This window comes from Dermacentor variabilis, chromosome 6 (genome assembly GCF_050947875.1).
Source record: "Dermacentor variabilis isolate Ectoservices chromosome 6, ASM5094787v1, whole genome shotgun sequence".
Taxonomy (NCBI): Eukaryota; Metazoa; Arthropoda; class Arachnida; order Ixodida; family Ixodidae; genus Dermacentor; species Dermacentor variabilis.
The window spans coordinates 130,573,865-130,591,925 of NC_134573.1; positions in this window are offsets into that span (position 1 = coordinate 130,573,865).

The following is an 18,061-nucleotide window of genomic DNA, read 5'->3' on the forward strand; positions in this document are numbered from 1 at the left end:
AACGACAGTGCCAGCTTATTTCGCATTTAATGTAATTCATCGGTTCTCGTGTAACCATTTGCCAGCTTTTCTCTCTTGTCTTTTCATTCTTCTCCCAATGGGAGTTTTCTTGTGTGCCTCGTATTCACTGACCTACTCAAGGGCAAGTCATGTATGCCGGACCTTATAGTTACAGCAATGTGAACCAAAATAAAAATAATAAAGAAGAGAGAAGTTGTAAGGAATCTTCTAGGCTTGGGTTTACAGCTTCCGAACAAAAAGGGGTTTGACACACATCAGTGCGCCTTTAAGTTTAGTATTTCTTCCTTATCTGCCAGGCATAAAAAGCTTCAGTCTCATCTTTCTATCAAAAATAAACAGCACCAATGATGACACGAAGTTCAGAAAAACTGATTTCATTAAACGATTCCTGCGTTTTCTGGAGCAAGTGTCATTACACGAGCAAGATTCAGAGGTCAATGTTACGTAGTCTCAACGAAGAGTCCAAAACGAGCCGTTAGAAAAGGTCGTCGACCTTCTGGGAAGTTCAAGGTTTTATGCCTTTGAATCATCCGCAACTTTAGGGTTCGTGTAGATGTGAAGGTGAACGTTAATTCAGTATTCTCTAGGGTACGCTTATATGATGATGTTCTTCGTTTGTCACATGCTCAGAGGCTACACGTGGGCATCGAACTGTTTTCGTTATCGTGGACCACTCTGACAGTCAAATTGCATAAGTAGGTTCTTACTTTGTTGTTTACTTTAAAGTTTCCTATTATGCAACGTAATCACACTTGAGTTTTGTGTGGGGACCTTTATTTCTTTCCTTCCTTCCTTCCTTCCTTCCTTCTTTCTTTCTTTCTTTCTGTCCGTTCTTTAAAGAAATGAGGGTCCTTGTCAAGTATTTAGTGAGTAGTGGGCTTTCTTGTACGCGAGGGCCCATAACTATAGTCGTATTTTGTTGTTTCCTACCTTTAAGTTTCCCGTTGCTTACTTTGAAGACAATATTGAGCATTTGCGCAGGTGAAATTCTGAACTTTGCTTTTGCGGAGCTAAACTAAACAACTTTGTGTATCGCAGGATTTGTCGTTGCTTGACATTATTTCCTGGTGATAGTGCCGGCAAAGTATTATAGGCTGAATATAAACCCATAGAGATCCCTTTCGAAATAGGATAAGACGAAGTGAAAGCTAGTGTTCGAAGCAGGGTCTATCAAGTCATAACGAAAAAGGAGGGTAGCTGGTTCTTCGGTTTCATCTGACCAGAAGGCATAAATGGCCGTTGGCGGCGTTTTCCAAGATTGGTGATGTGTGCGAGGTTCTACAACAGCGCATGGTGAAAGTTTGCTAAACTAAGCAGAAGCTTACTTCACACATGGGGTATATACCTGCTCGCGCTTACAGCTGTTGTAACTTTCGTATCTACGCAGTGCAAAAAATCAGACGGTTGCCCATAGCCTGGAGTATCATGCTTATAGTTGTTTATATATATAATTTCGTGCAGTCGCAGTAGGCCAACCAGGCGACTGCTACGTTAATTGAATTCTGCGGTTTTATGTACTAAAACACAGATAAGATTACGAAGCACGCCGTAGTGGGGGACGGCGGGTTAATTTTGACCACCTGAAGCTCCACAACGTGCACCGAATGCACTGTACACGGACGCTTTTTGCCATTTCGCCCGCAACGAAATGCGGCTGCGGCAACTTCGACTGAATCCCGCGCCCTCGGGCTTAGCAGCGCGGAGCAAAACCCAATGAAGATGGGTGACTGCTACATCGCCGCACGTATTATGCCTCTAGGTGTTCTTCGATAACTTCCACCTGGCCAGAGTGTGCAAACCGTACGGCTGCCACTCCGACATCCCCTCCCGTTCATATATACGGCACAGCTCGCCTTCCGGGAAGGCTCGGATCTGCTGAGTGCGGCTCTATGGGAAGAAGCTTGTCGCCGTGTGTGGCTTCCGAAATGACCGGTTGCACCACACACTGCCCAGAGGAATACCCGGTAGGTTACTTTACCTGTTTTTTTTTTTTCTTCTGTGAGGGAGGACCACCCCTCCTCCTGCTCCTGCGACGTTTCAATGGTACAGTGGAGCGTGCCGTGGGTCTCGCCGGACGCGAATCGCAGCTCGCATCGTGGGGAGCGTATAGCCTGGCAGGAGTATGTGTGTGTGTACGTTGGGCTATTTTTGAAGCCTAGCGCTCACGCACAGCACGCACCCCGTGGCGAGCGTTGGTGTGTGTACGGACGGCGCTCACGGAGGGCCAACAAAAGGAGCTTCCCGCTGGGAAATGTGTGAAAGATGAAATCGCCGCCAGCTCGCCGACGATATATCACGTGCCGCCGCGCGAGCGTTGCGTGCTGCTATCTCTCGCCTGCGCGCGCACCCGAGCGAATACTATCGCGGTTTCCGCGATGCGTGACAATCTTTTGTGGGCGAATCCCGCGATATGCGTCCCAGCGTCACATGTGCCGAAGATTTATGGTTCCGTTTTCTTCACACATCGTAAGCGATTGCACGTACGAACGTTTGGGTCATATGGCGTTCTGATCGTTGCCGACGTGAAAGTTATAAACGCCGTGAATCCGCGTGGTGGACGGTGTTTGATGGTTGCTGGGGGGGGGGGGGGGAGGGGGTGAGGTAGTGGTATTTATGGCGGCGAGATCGCTTCGGAATGCGCGATGAACTGATAGAACCGCGTACGTGCCGTTCGATGATCCCCGTTACGACGATATTACGGCCTTTGACAAGACCGCCGCTCTCTCAGATGTGAGTCGCGGAAGAGGGTCCGCTCGCTACTGTTTGAAGATGTTGAATGTAGTTCTTGGGCAAGCCAGCGAACTGTTGGCGATTATGTCTCATATTGAGCAGCGTTTCCTCATTTATTTATTTATTTACCTTTAGCCGCTGATGGGGTAGTCAGTGGTAAGACCGTACGCGGCTGGCATCAAAGACGCATGGTATCAAAAAGGAGGCGAGAGTGCGCAGCGCTGGCTTCCGCATTCAGAATAGACTGTATGACAAAAAAAAAATGCAGCAGAACTCATCTCACGATGACTGTCGACGTTAATGCGAATAGCAATAGAAGTATGTATACAGCGACCGACCATATTCCTTAAGTCAAGCTTACTTAACACGCAGGAAGCTCGGGATGTCAATACCGCGGGCTTGTTCAGGGTAAAGTTATGGAACTCTGTAGCAACATGTTGATGAGCGCTCGATCGATGCACCCCGTAATAATTCAAGTCCACGAAGTTAAAAAAAAAAAAAAAAACACTGGTGATTGTTGAAATGCGAGCCAGTGGTTCCCTTTCATACGCTGCATATTGTCATGTACTGGTGGTTTCTACTGATATATGAACGTGTTGCTTGACAGTGAATCTTGAGTTAAGTGCGAGATCTAGCGTTTTGAGTAGTGGCAACCTTGGCTGTAGCCGTATGCAGCTATAGGTACAAAACCTGTGAATACTGTTGTGCACATTCATCTCTGCCGTCTTGTCAGGAAGCCGTTGGGAGACCTAGCCGTGTTTTATTTTAGGATAACGTACAATGGGGGGGGGGCCACACACACACACACACACACACACGCACACGCACACACGCACGCACGCACGCACACACACACACACACACACACACACACACACACACACACACACACACACACACACACACACACACACACACACACACACAAACACACACACACGCGCGCGCGCGTTGTACGTTATTCTAAAATAAAACACGCCTATAGGTCTCCCGACGACTTCCTGTCAAGACGGTAGAGATGAATGTGCACAACAGTATTCACAGGTTTTGTGCCTAGCTGCATTCGGCTACAGCCAAGGTTGGTGCTACTCGAAAGGCTAGATCTAGTGTGTGTGTGAAGGATGTAGTTCTTCGGATCCACTGTTTAGTAAAGTGAAAGAAGTGCAGGCGCACGGTAGAAAAGCAACAAACAAACATTTAATTTCGACGTTTCGGCCGAGGTGATAAATATCAGATGGAAAGACGCAGCCAGTGAAATGCAGGGGAGATGGCTTACATGTTAAATTGAGCACGCGAGCGGTGGAAACTGCCAGAAGGGCGTTCCGCTTGTTTGGTTGAAGTTATTGCTACTTTTGTGAGTCCACAAAGACACTCAGTACACCCCTACTTGTTATATGACACCCATACTGTGACCTCCACTAATCTCTGTGTTTCGCGAGCAGCATTCCATTGCATTCTTTGCACAGATGGCATCTTTTGGGATTGCGGGAAAACTCTTTGTTATACAGAGTCAATGCGTATATGAAAAATAAAAGAAAGAATATATGAAGAGATACATGTGAAAGTGAAGCAATAAACATCGACATAACAGAAGGGCAAGGGGAATCTCCAGTAAATTATGTTCAAATATGCATATAGCTTTATAAAAATGCGATATAATATGTACAATATATAACCGTCGCTAAATGCATAAAACAGACAGGACAAATATTTTTTAGTGCACCAAATATATCGGCAATCTAGGAAACGTGTCTCTTGCTAGTTGGGCATACACGCCAACCTAGAGCCTACCTAAGCTTTCATTAATTTTCGTAGAAAGTGTGCTGCACTTGTGTATTAGAGATGACTCGCAATTTCATCTGTCGTAGTGAGTGGAGAATCTTGATTTCAAAATAGTGGCCTTAATTCTTTAGAAAGGTGGCCTAGTGGGTTCATATCTTTGGCGAGGGGGAGCTGCGGTACAGATTTTATATGTGATTTGTGATTATTAAAGCGTAGCCTAAAAGGGTTTCCGTTTGTCTGATGCATTGTGCGCGGCAAATGGCGCATTCGAGGAGACACACAACGTTACAAATGGCGCAGTTGTACTCCCATTGGGTTTTGCATGAAAATGAAGACGTGGTGCTCTTGGTAACATTAGCGGTACTCATCATGGGGTAGAGTTTGCATCGAAGTTTCCCGCATGGGGCACAGCTGTCGAAATCAGCTGAGTTAATTTTTGATGGCGTGACATCATCTCTGAGGTTGGTGGCCCGTCCGTATGTACCACCCGCGGAGGTTCAGGAACAATTTGACGCATTTGCTCGCTCTGTAAGAGTATGATATGATGTTCCCGGAGGATACGATATGTGTTAGCAGTTGATGCGGAGTACCTGAGGATAAGGTTAGTCCGCGAATCTGGGCGAGCTGGTTTGCAGTTGATGAGCGCATGACGATTAACGTTGTCTTCTTTTTTTAAATCGCGTCGCTGATAACGGAGGGATGACTGCGCTGGTGTAGGAAGTCGTTGCGCAGTTGTTCACAGTTCAATGCAAAGTCCTCTTTGATAGCGAAGCTGTATATATAGCTAGGGCATTTCCGCCATCACCGAACAACCCACGAACTAGCTCGTTGGCGCCCCTCGGCCCAACCGCGCGAACGCGCTTGTGCTTCTGCTCACGCGTTCGTCGTCGTCGTCTCCTTCTACAGCTGGCTCAGTTGCCGCTCATTGCTTAAAGGGGCATTCATTGGCAAGAGGAATCTATCGTTCTTCCCCTCCTAACCATCCTCGTTAGTATCATCAGCAGCAACGACTCGAGCATCATCGTCTTCTTCCACTGCTGGCTCCGCTGCCGCTCATCATTCCAGCGTAGAATTTCATTTCTCTTTTGTCGTCGTTATGGGGAGACTGCGTTATTTATTTTTTTTTTACGGTGGTATGAACCATTGCTTAAGGGGGTATGAGCCATTCATTGTCTTACGTGACGGACGCATTTAATTACAGAGGTGATACGAGATGACCACCGATCAGGACAATAAATATTTTCATGGCTTTGTTCAAAATTCTATGTCACCTCTGTGTTGTATGGTAAACAGCTTCGCTGGTCACCCACCTTCACAAAGTGGAATGGATCATGACTGTTTTCAGTGCATATCCGCCTCAAAAAAAAAATGGCGATACGTTATTGCTGTTTTACAATGTTTTACATGGCTACTATGAAAATGTAAGTATTGTTACTTATCGGTTGGTTTTCCCTAAACCTGTGTGACAAGCTTGTTGTGCACACTTGCACTAACATCCAGAAAGGTGATTGAGGGAACCGAACATGTATGGGAGAATGAGATGATTGGATGAACTCTATTGAACTGAGAAATCAACTTCAATAACTCTTCCTAGCCTTGGGACCATATTAGGAATACGTAGTCCATGAACCTTTTCTAAAACATTGGTTTTAGCGTGAAGCTCTCAAGAAACCCTGATTCCAGCATGCCCATGAATGTGTTGGCGTAATTAGTACCTATTTTAGTTCTCACCGATGTGCGGTTGACTTGCACGAAGTGCTTTCCATTAAATTCAACATTATGTAGTTCTAATGCCAATTTTAGTAGGATTAGAAGTGTATCATCACTGGGATTCTCAAACGACTCTGAAAACGCATGTACAACTACGCAAATGTTATCTACATGTGGTATATTTGGATACGGGGATACACCGTCCAAAGTCATTAACAGGCTGCCCATGGGGATACAAAGGATACAAATTATTTCGGATGGAAAGTGAGTGGTGTCTTTTAAATAAGAACCGAAATAGAGCAGAATTCCTCTAATTAAGCCATCTACGTAACTATAATTTTTTTTGTTATGGTTCCAATCCCAGAGACAATGAATGGGTCGGCTCGTATGACCTTTTTATGCAGCTTTGGTAGAAGATAGAACCTGCCTAGGGTAGGGAAGTCGTCCTTTGAACGATTTCTTTAAATTCTGAAGTGAGGTCCGTGTTTCCCTGTTTGTTTTCTACCTGTGTCTACCTGCTTGTCTACCGCGCAGCACTCAGTGCACCAGCGTAGCTGGGGATTGACTTGGGGGAAAATGTGCAACAACACTCTCGCAGGGTGCTCTCTGCCTTCTCGTATTATTTACGACACAGACGTGTTATGCGCGACGTCCGTAGAACATGGTAGTTACCTGTCTCTGTTGTGCCATTCCTGCGGAATATAGGCCTCGATCAGACTCCGTAAACTTCACGAGCGCACGTGCTCGTGCGCTTCCAGTGTGTTTTTGTAGGCGTGCGTGCGCGCTTTTTTTTTCTCTCGTTCTCTTTCACATCTCAGTATGCATGACGCTCGTAATAGCAAGGTACACCTGCGTGTATGGGCTTAGCTTTCCAGTTATAATTGGAGTTTCTGTCCAGTAAGCTGTTTTGGCACCCAACCCTCTCTCACCTTTTTTTTTCTGGCTGAAGCTACGATCACTTTCGAGCTTGACATCAGTTCGCTGCCTGGATTACAAGCCCGACTGTTCGCTTCTTTTGTTTTTCTTTGTTACTACGCAAGAAGGACGCGAAAGAAAGAACAGTCACGCGTCGTCCGCGCACCACAAGAGACACCCGTGCAGACACAGCAGACTACGAGGAAAGCCAGAGAAGAAATCGACGCTGCGGCTTACAGCTATACGTCAAGTGGACGAGTACAGGGACAACTTTCGTACAGGTTGTGCGCGTGAGAATTCACGCCACCGTGCGCGTTCAGCCAACGTCGCCATTGTAGGGTATCAACACGGTATGCGACAGGCGCGCCATGCTCGGTGGGAACACGAGTGGCCGAGTGAAGTTCGATCACACTGAAGGCTCCCCGCGAGCGTGAAACCGAAAATGACTCTGGCACGCACTCGAACGGCCGCAGTTGATCCCACGCCGCACTGACCGAAACGCAAGCTGTGCATAGCGCGCGCCCCGCCGGGTGTCCCGTTAAGATGCTGCCCTTGCATTTCCTTCGCAACTTGGGACTTTTTTTTTTGTTGCCTTTCCCGCCCATTTTTCTCGGAGTGTCGCGAGTGCGCCTGCTCCGCCCACTGCGTTTTCTCTGCCCGCATTGAAACAATGGGTTCACGTGTTTCGGGGTAAACACTGCTGGCTGTTACGATTCGCACGCAGCTCGCGACGGGGCGCCGTCCGTGTTGAGGCGGCAAGGGCGCCCACGTCACGCGTTGTCACGCCGGCTGAGGATACGTTAACGCTCACTAAATGAAAAAAAGGGGAAAAATAAGAAAAAAGAACGTTTGTTCGTTGTTTTCCCTGCGCGTTCCGCACGAACCACCAAATGTAGACTTACGGTTAGTGTCCTCGAAAGGCGTGACACGTTTTTTTTTTTAAATTATTTTTATTTGCGGATGTTTTGATTTCACCGTAGATCGGCAAAGGTGTTGTCTTGGTTCGCCGAATTCCTCGTGTACTAGTTGACAGAGGCACTGTGAGAAGTAAATAAACAGTGCATGCAGCGCTCATCAAAACATTCTGTTGGAATTCATCAAGCCTCGCTATAGAAACCGAGAAAGGTTGCATAAAAACGCAGAGTTTAACCAGAGATAGCTTTGGTTGGCTACCCTGGACAGGGAGGGGGGAGCATAAAAAGATAAATGTAAGGTCGCTCTGATTGTTCGTGTTCTTAAGTGTCACGAATCGGCCACGTGCTTTGTGTATAAAGAGGGGGTTCACTTCCCCCCATGTCAGCGGGGCAACAGGTGCTGTGTTATGTGGGGTCACAGGCACCGCGCGGTGTTGGGTGACGCGTCGCGGCAGGCGCCAGGAGGGCGAGTGCCGATTCCGGGAAGTCGGTATTGTGCGCACGGTGTTGGCAGTCCGCCGACGGTCACACGAGTCCACAGAGGCCAGCCTTGAAAGGGACCGCTGTACACGGTATTGTGCAAATATATGTGAGCATAAATTTAGTAGGAGGCAAAGGCAAAATACAATCCAGTGATGGAAAGCAGCGTTTCTAAAAGCAATTATGTAAGCCCGTGGAGCTCGGGAATTCGAGCAGTACAAATATAGCCTTCTGCGTAGAGTCAACTTATGGGGGCTCCGAAAGGAGCGCAAACCAAACGAGGCAGTGCGATATTCTGCACAACCGGCCCTGCACTGCGGGCCAATTCTGGGACTCTGCCACAGAGCTAAACATGGCATATCGATCCATTTGGGCAAGTTGAATTAGCGAATAGGAGCGGCAGGCAACCAGCTCCGAGAGAAAAGAAAATGATACGACCGCCAATAACCAGACACTGGCAAATGTAGCACTCAGAACCTACACACTACTGGCCCAGTGAGAATGCGATGCATTCCCAGGAAAAGTATGGGGCAGTACGTTGCCCGAGTCGGCTTTATAAACTAGTTATGTAAGCAAGAATACAGCGCCTTAGTATACGCACGGCGTCACAGAACGATCGCGGCAAGAAACAAAGGAACATGTTACCCGTGTAACCATGTTACCGAGTGTAACCCTTACGCCTGTGTCACTATGCTCGGTGTTGATATATATACATATATATATATATATATATATATATATATATATATATATATATATATATATATATATATATATATATATATATTGACACAATAAATGTCGTAGAATTGCACCAAGTGAATGCATGTGCATTTAAATAAAAATTGCAGCTCATTCCTGCAGGTGCGAAGTGCGTAGCTTTCCGCGTCTGCCAGCGCGCTAGTAATACTGGCCCTTTACTGTTGCCGTAAATGTTAATTATAATGAGCCTCGGTACGACACGTACGCAAGAAAAGGAAAAGAATGGAAAGCGGGAAGGCATGACTTACCCGATGTGGAATCCATATGGTTATAACGCGTGTCCTACTTGCAAACGGTCTACGCCGAAGCATATATGTCTTCTCATTACTTGCTCATGCCTCCGTTATGCTCGGATGCACCATGAATCACTGAAACCATTACCTAAAATGCTTCAAGGATGAAAATAGTTAGGCCCGTAAGTGAAACGGTGACCTTCCGAGGGCCGATATACGCGCATACGAGTACCTCCACATATGTGCCGACTTTCTTTCCTCATTCCTGTAATGACCGTTTCGGGGAGACGTGTACATAACGGACCATTAGGTAAGAGTTCCGTTTCTTGTCTTCGGCTTTCTTCTGGAGGAAATGCCGAAAAAGAAAGCGGTAAATCCTACAGGTCATATACGGACTCGCGGACTCTTTGGCGTCTTTCCTGTTGTGAAGAGGAAGTCACGCGGACGATTATAGAATGTTGTGCCTATTTCCGATACGTTCTCGTAAGGCGTGTATTGAAGCGAGAAGCAAGATATGATTGAGGCCTGTCGTATTGGGCACATTGAATAATTTGATTGCCACGTGATAGGGTACGATTAAATCGCTTCTTGGCGGTGGGTTAGGTTCGCTCATCCTAACAGTGCTAAGAGCTGTCGATCAGGAAGCAATGCGGCTATGATTCCCGTAGCTCTAAGTTTGCGAAATATTCAGTGCATAGTGATGCCACTCGAAGGCCGACAGTCACAGACGCTGAGGTAACTCGCGCGTAATAGCTCGATAATTTCATGAGTGACCCGTACGAACCTTGGGAGCTCGGATGTTGCGGCCGCACTGTGGTGTATTCGCCGCTTTTTGCCCTCTCGAAACTAAAGCGCCAAGTTAAAGTAAGAGAAGCAGGTGGATATGGTCCCGGAGTTAGTGTGCCGTGTCGGCTACATGGGTGTCAGCAACGCCGGTCCAGTGATACTGCATGAATGTGCGAAAAGTGGAGCAGGTCTGGACTGTCGCAGTAGTTCTTCGTTGCTTGATATAGTGTCAACTGCTTCAGGTTTGATCACGTGTACTAGTATGCACAGGCCAGCGCATGTGAACTGTGTGTACAGACATGTACTCGCCAATTTTGTGCCCATGAACGAAAGCCTGAACCCTTTAAAGACTGGAACATTGGTGTTGGCGTATTGGTGGGGAGAGGGGAGGGGGTTAAATACCGGCTGCAGTGGCCGCATTTCGATGAGGCAAAATGGAAAAACGGCCGTCTATCATTCATTTGATGCACGTTAAAGAACCACAGGGGGTCAGAATTAATCCGGAGTCCACCACTACGGCGCGCCTCATAATCACATCTTAAGTACCTCATAATGATATGTTACGTTACCTCATAACCATAGCTTATACGTGCAATTGAAGACGTGGGGCTCGGGCGAATGCAGCTTTTGTACGGGTTCTTTAAGGCCTCAGGGGATTATCAAGAAAAAATATCTTTGTCAGCCTTTACGTCAACCTCCTTGAGTATACGTTATTTCTTTTTGTTATATAAATAAAGCAGAGTTGAAATTAGCTTCCCGAGCAAGCACAGGGCACCGAGACCTTTCCGAATTACACCGTGTCACACAATCCAATGCGTGCGTGCTCATTCTTTCTCGGAAACCGTGTCGCCGTTTCCTTATCGAACCCCATCGCGGCACAGGCGGCAACGCCTAACAGCAGTGCGTGTAACGATCGTACAGAGAGCTTCCGTAGCACGGCGTAAACTCCCGTAACTGAGCGGTTTCTCCACCACACAGGCAAATACCGGACAATGGCTGCCAGGCACGTTCGGTCCCATTATCACTGCCAAGTATCATTCCACTATCTCCGTTTCCTACTTCTCGAGAAGGCCTCCGATGTCCATAAAACAGCTGATGGATAAGCAGCCGTCTAACGATCTGCTATGCTGTCCCGAGGCCCGCTTTCTTTTTCATCATTTCGCCGGTCATTCGTTGCTCGGGGTCCTCCTACACAAGCACCCGCCGGTGGTAGTGGTGCCGGTACCTTGCGCTGTTCTTGCCGTGTGGCTACGGGGCTCATCTATTTCTTCGCCGGTTTTCGTCTGCTGCCCGGTATACGGGAGCTACAAGTCACTCTGACGCGCATTCACACATAGACACACAAAAGAAAGACAAAAAGAAAGAAGGAAGACAGCAAAGAATGCGAAAGGCCAGCATCCGTCTGTGAGAGCGAGTGTTCGCGTGTGCTTGCGGACGTCTGGGGCCACATTGACGTTCGAACAACAAAGTTTCTTACAAATATTATTAGGAAAAAAACATACATCTGGGTCGCTATAACGTAAAGCCATTCCAAACTTTTCTATTCCAATTCTGCAATCAGCCCTTCACGATTGGTAAAAGAATTTTGAGGCCACTACCTATGCGTTTGTCTGTCACGCGACGTCACGAAAACCGCAAAAACGCCCCATTTGAAATAATATGTGCTCGCTGATTATGCATGATTAGACCGAACGAAATAAAGATAATAATTTCTGATTCGACGCCTTTCTCACCATTGGAGAAAGAAAGGCGTTGTTTGACCAATTTCTATTGGTCAAACCTTTTCGGGCTGCAGCCACTTTGCCTGTCTCTCAGGCGACGTCACAAAACCGCAAGAACTCATCGCGTCAAAGTGACGGGCACACACATATTAATATACTGAACAAAACTGAAAGTTTTTCTGAATAGCCGGGCACTGCCGCGTTCCGAAAGGAATATAAGATGGCTGCCCGCCGATTGCTGTGGCATTGCTACTCGGAGCTGCTGGGGAGTATGGTTTTATTTGCGTATAATAAAAGATCTTGTGTAGCTGTATAACGTTATCGAGACCTTTCAGCACGTATGCGACGTTGCTCTGCCAGCTCTACTTTGATGCGTATCAGTTTTAGCGGCATTTTTAACCTTCCGTTGCATGTCGCCGCGATTTTCGACCAGCCAGCGCAAGCTAAGTAAGGGGAAGCAGACCAATCGCAGACGCCGGCAGCACCCTGCACATCCGGTTATCTATTTTCACTGTGTGCTGGTCGGGCCTATCGGAACTCTTCATTTGAGTGTGCTCCTCGCCTCCTCTCTGCGAGTTAGGTGAGAAAAACTGCTCAATGTAGGCAATGTTATTCGCTTTGAAAGCAAAAGAAATTGACATCCTATAAACGAGAAGCGCATTTGATCGGGCTTTTCTACCAACACTGCTGGTTACTGCCGGATGCTTATGTAAATTTAACGTCAAGAAATTGGAATAAAAGTAGATTGGAATAGTTTACATCATAGGGCACATGGTGCCGGTGTTTGAAAGAACTGCAAGGATGATGGTTCAGCCAGCATAGGCACGGTAAGTAGTATATGGATTTGCCTTTAAACTTCATCCTTCTATAGTTTAAAAGGACTTTGTGGCTTTGCAAAAGGATCACTTTTAGCAAAATACTGCGTTACAACTGCACCAAGTTGCAATGGTTATCCGTGTGCGTGGGAACCTGGTACCTTCGCACATTTAGACGAATGCCATAGCTTATAATAAAGCCTATTAAACAGTGCCACATGAATTCTTGAAACCGCTAGCTCAAAGCTTAAGCATATCCGTGTACTGACCATCATTCCCGTAATAGCTGAACAGTCTCAGCGCCAGAGTCCCTTCCGGGAAATTTTCTAGGCAACACTGAGTTTAATCTGACCGGACGAATATCAATCTTAAACAAGACCGACAGAAAAGTAAATTAGCTCTTTAAGGACTTCAATAAAAATCCTCACGACGGCATACTTTTTTTCTTGTTTTTTTTTTGTAACAAATAAAAAGGTCGACAAACTGCTACGGAAGTATGTGCGAAAGTAACTTGGGAAGTTCTGTGGAACTGTCGGTGCCTGCAAATGCGTTGGCTACTGTAATTGTGATTTATTTTTCCAATAATGTTTCCTCCGTCTATCTGTCAATCGTAGACAGCGAGGAGCTGCCACTCTTGCTTAACTTGTCTCTCATCATTGCTTGTTCACAACTTCATATCGAGTGCCCCTGCGCAGCACGGCGAGAAGGAAGCGCGGTACATCGCGTCTTTACCTTAAGGGGAAGCGTTAGCTCATCTTTCATACAATTTTTTTTTTCAAGTAGAGGGTTGCCAACCGGAGATACTCTCTAGTTAAACTTTCTTTCGTTCCTTAATTTCTCTCTCTCTATCTTTCTGTTTTTGAGCTCCCTTTTCAAATGCACGTGAAATGTAGAAATGCTCTCGTTCAAGAATCGCCGACACGATTTGAACCAAGTTTTCATCATTTACGAAAGATGAAATATGCTTATTATATCAAATGCTTCATGAGCATTCCCAGAAATTGGTAAGTTAATTTAAACGATGAATACATTAAATATGTAATCAAGCAGTTAGCGTCGCTGTTACTCTGCATCAAAAACAGGTATAACAAAGCTGCTAAATCTAGCTGTTAGAGCTTCACAATAGACCAATATTTGTTAGTTCACCGCATGGCGTGAAATGGATATATCATTTATCTGTGTTGTATACTGCGCTTGTTGCCAGTCGGGTCTGTTGTCAATCAATTACCGCTGACATCTTTATCGAAGCGTCTGCATGGAAAGTCTCAATTTGGCTTTTGGCGTCTCACAACCACCTTGAATCTCGAAAGTGCGTTAAAATATCTATTCTTCTGCCACTTCCCCGGTTAGTTTTCAGCCACCGCTGACTAAGCTCCTTGGTCTCTGCGAGTATGTCTCCGGAAACGCCCTTCTCCGAAGATTGCGCGATAGACCTCCCAAGCATAAACGACTGAGGCTTTTCTCTTATCGTTCTCTTTATCGTTTAGCGCCATTAAGCTGGATTTACCTCGTGCAACAAAACCCAAACTACAGTAAATACAGTTGCACGTTAATTTAGCCCGTTTTTCCGCCCTTGAACAACCTGTCTGCACGGAAGCAATCATCCGTTTCGTAAGCAGCGAAATTACACTGCGACCAGCCACTTCGCTAAAGTAGCAAATGCATATGCACTATACAAAACCGAATGCTAATATTGTTACCGCCTACGAAGCTGTCCTTCTCCGCACAGCGCCATTTGAAATGTCAATATGACTGCCGGCATGATCGCAACTTCGAAACGACTGCTCAGCCCACGGGGGCCCTACTCGACAACAGGTCGAGGCACACGGATCCATTTAGAGGGGAATCAATCCAGGCCGTCTCAATCTAGAGCGCCCCCGTACGCAACTTGCAAAGCCGGGCGGGGGACAATAAGCAATTGAGTCGAGGTCCGTAGGAAAATGAAGAAGGCGACGTCGTCGGCTTCGCTGGTAGCTCGGTCGCAGGCCAGGGCCACAGACATATTGCCGCGCGACTGTCTTTGCTGCCTCAGTGCAGCCACCCGCCTGCGAAGCGGGCGAAGCTTTCGACAACGACTGTCTTTTGTCGCGGCGAACGGGACTCTATCGCGCGGCGACGTGTATGCTCACGCCATTGCCTTTTCGCCGTGGCGTGGTGGAACTAGCGTGCAGCGTAACGAAGGGAGGGACGTCGTCGTCGCCGACAAAGGCGGTGTCCTGCGCATTGCTTTGTTGTGTCGTGGCTCGCGCCGATCTTTTGTTTGAGAGATCCGTCGGGGGACGGCGACGCTTTGTCGACGAGAAGGAAGAAAAAATGAAAGCGGCGAAGGAAAGAGAGACGTCGCAATCGCTTTCAAGGTGAACTCTCGGGAGTGACTATCGCTAGAGAAAGGCTGGACTTGACGAAATCGGCAAGCCCCCGCCAGAAGAAGGTGGCTTTATATTTCGCTTTACGGCGTTGGTCACGGGGGGCGCTTTTATTTGTCGTGACTTCGCCCGCGACGCTTTCAAGGAAGCGTCGCTGTCGGGCCGTTGGACTGTACTCAGTGTGTTTTGTATTCGCAGTATTCGGTGCCTCTGTGATTTCGCGCTGTGTGTGAATAGAGGAAAATGCCTAGACATTGTGCTTTGCTGTTGTCGTGTTTATGTAAGTTGCGTGTGCCAGCAGGACGCGTTATGCGCTCGAAAGGAAGGTGGTGACATTCGCGGGAGCCCTTTGTGTATTCGTCGTGTACGCCATGCTTTCAATGTTGTTTGGTTTTGTATATGGATTCGCAATGTGTGCGGCTCTCCTTACAACACATTTCTCCGACAAGAAACTCTGACATTATACGCTCGTATATCTTTCTTTCTCGTCGCATTCTCCAACTAGCATGACGAATAGCCTGCAAAGTGTCTGCAGATTGTTTTTTCAGTGGCAATGACACTTCCACAGGTCCTTTCCGTATGCTGCACGAAATTCAAACGTGCGCAATTTACGTAAGCGGCCACAGAGAACTGATCCATGCGTTGGGATTAGCATCGAGGTAGCTGCGGGCATTTTTTCTATGTTACCATTTGAGAAGCGCGTTCTGGAAAGGAGAGAAACTGCAGCGTCGCAATACTATGTTCGTGAGTAAAGAACGCGTATATATATGCTGGAATTCAGGGGTCTTGGCAGTCCGACGAACGCTGGAAAAAGAGCTTGTTTACCATATATATGTACCTGTCGCCATTCTTCGTCGATTCTGTGCGTCTCGATGCAACTCTTGTCACCTGAGAAGTAAGCAGGAAGCACTGTTTCTAGGTCCGAGCACAAGTTACGGCCAAGAATTCACTTAATTTAACCAAAAGCTAACCACCGGAGTCCAGAAAGATAGCCAAGAAGCAGCCGAATTATGTCCAGATGGTCATGAAACAGAGTTTCACTCCGCGCTATCAAAGGTATAAGAGGAAAAAACAGCGCCTGTAGCATTGAGAAGTAAAAGGAAATGATGCCCTGACAGCCGCGCCCAAGCTTAACCTGGCAGTGGAACTCAAAATTCAGGTTGACTACCACAGACATCCCTGCCTCGCAAGACCTAAGTTTTTATTCGGGATCATAAGTTGCTCGCTTTTTAAGCAACGACGGACAACTCCGAACCTCTAAAACCACTGTTAAACAACTCGACGACTCATTTCTAGCGCTCGGAATAGAAAGAAAACCGCCCAGGTTCTCAGCTTAGATATGAACCCTGAATCGCACACATCAAAGCGTATACGGCAAAACAAGCGTCCTACGCACGTCAGGGTGTCTGTGAAACGCATGCACTCGCATAGTCAGTTACGAGCGTACCTTACAGTTGCAAATTAAATCTTTGCGTCAAATCAGGCAGGTTGTAGGTCACCGTGCGGCGTCGCACTTCTCACTATTTATATACGGCTAAGTCTCATTCAGCACGCCACACACGTTCAGCGGTGTGCCAAAACCGATTCTCGTCCCGCGTCGTCGGTCATAATTACGGAGCACCACGCCTCCAGCAAGCAATCACAATCCTGCTACCCATTCCAACTTCGCGAACCGAGCTATCAAATCACCGGAAGTGCGTAGGAGCACCACAGCTGTACATATACGTATATAGCCTGATACTCAAGCCACCCAAGAAATAAAGTTTTCGCGCTATAGAAAGCTCCAGTCGCGTGCCAGCGCGTTTTCACGCTAGCCTCGCACGCAAGGAGAGTTCGCGAACCGGGAAAAAAAGGAAAGTAAACCGAGCTCCGCCTTTTCTTTCTGTTTAGTAGCAACGATAACAATGGCTCCCACATTGACTTCCGGAATCGCGGGGGCGTTCCACGCATTGTGATCGCCGCGATGCGCGAATTAATCTCTCGCTAATCAGCACGCGCCTCGCATGCTTCGGCGAACAGCCGGACTCATTGTTTCCGGTGCATGCCCTCTTTAGAGGGAGCCTTCTTGAGAATCGCGCTTGCGAGCAGACGTCGTGAAAGGGCACGCGAAGGGGCACGCGAAGTTCGATTACGAGGGTGGCTCTCGAGTGAACGTCTTGAAATATGACGCCCTTCCTGGACATGACGTCACGACGCATTAGCATGCGCGCCCCGAGCACGCGAACTTCCTAGTGGAAGTGCACGCGATCTAAAGAATCCCCCACTGTGGGTATGAGCCACTCTCGAAGACAAGCAAGAACGCAAGCGAGCAAGCAAGTAAACAAACAAACCTCTTCAGTCTGACCGTTCGTGTTGACTCATGCTCCAATGCCCGTGCGAGATATTCACAAAACTCCTTGGGACTTTTAAGCACATTCCGCGTGCACACTTTATAACTATTCTCGAGTTCCTTGTTCTTGTTACCACGGACGCTGGACAAGGCAATGTTGGGGGCACTATAGAACGTGAGTCAACCCCTTCATGCACGAGTTCCTTTCGACGGCCGAGCGATTGACCGATCTACTGAAGTATATGCGACTCCTCTTTAACAGCCCTTTTCAGATATTTACCTGCCGCAGCTTTCTCATTCGGCACCCGCAGAATACATGTGCTCGGCTATGAGTAAATTACGCCATGAGCTATGAGTGTGTCGCTGCGGAAAGACTCAAGTACAAGACACCCTGGCTACTGCCTTTATTTTCCATTCGCCATCAAATAAATAATAATAAATTGCGAAAGCAAGGTAAAACGCATCAGTTATATTTTATTGCTATTCGAATTATTTGA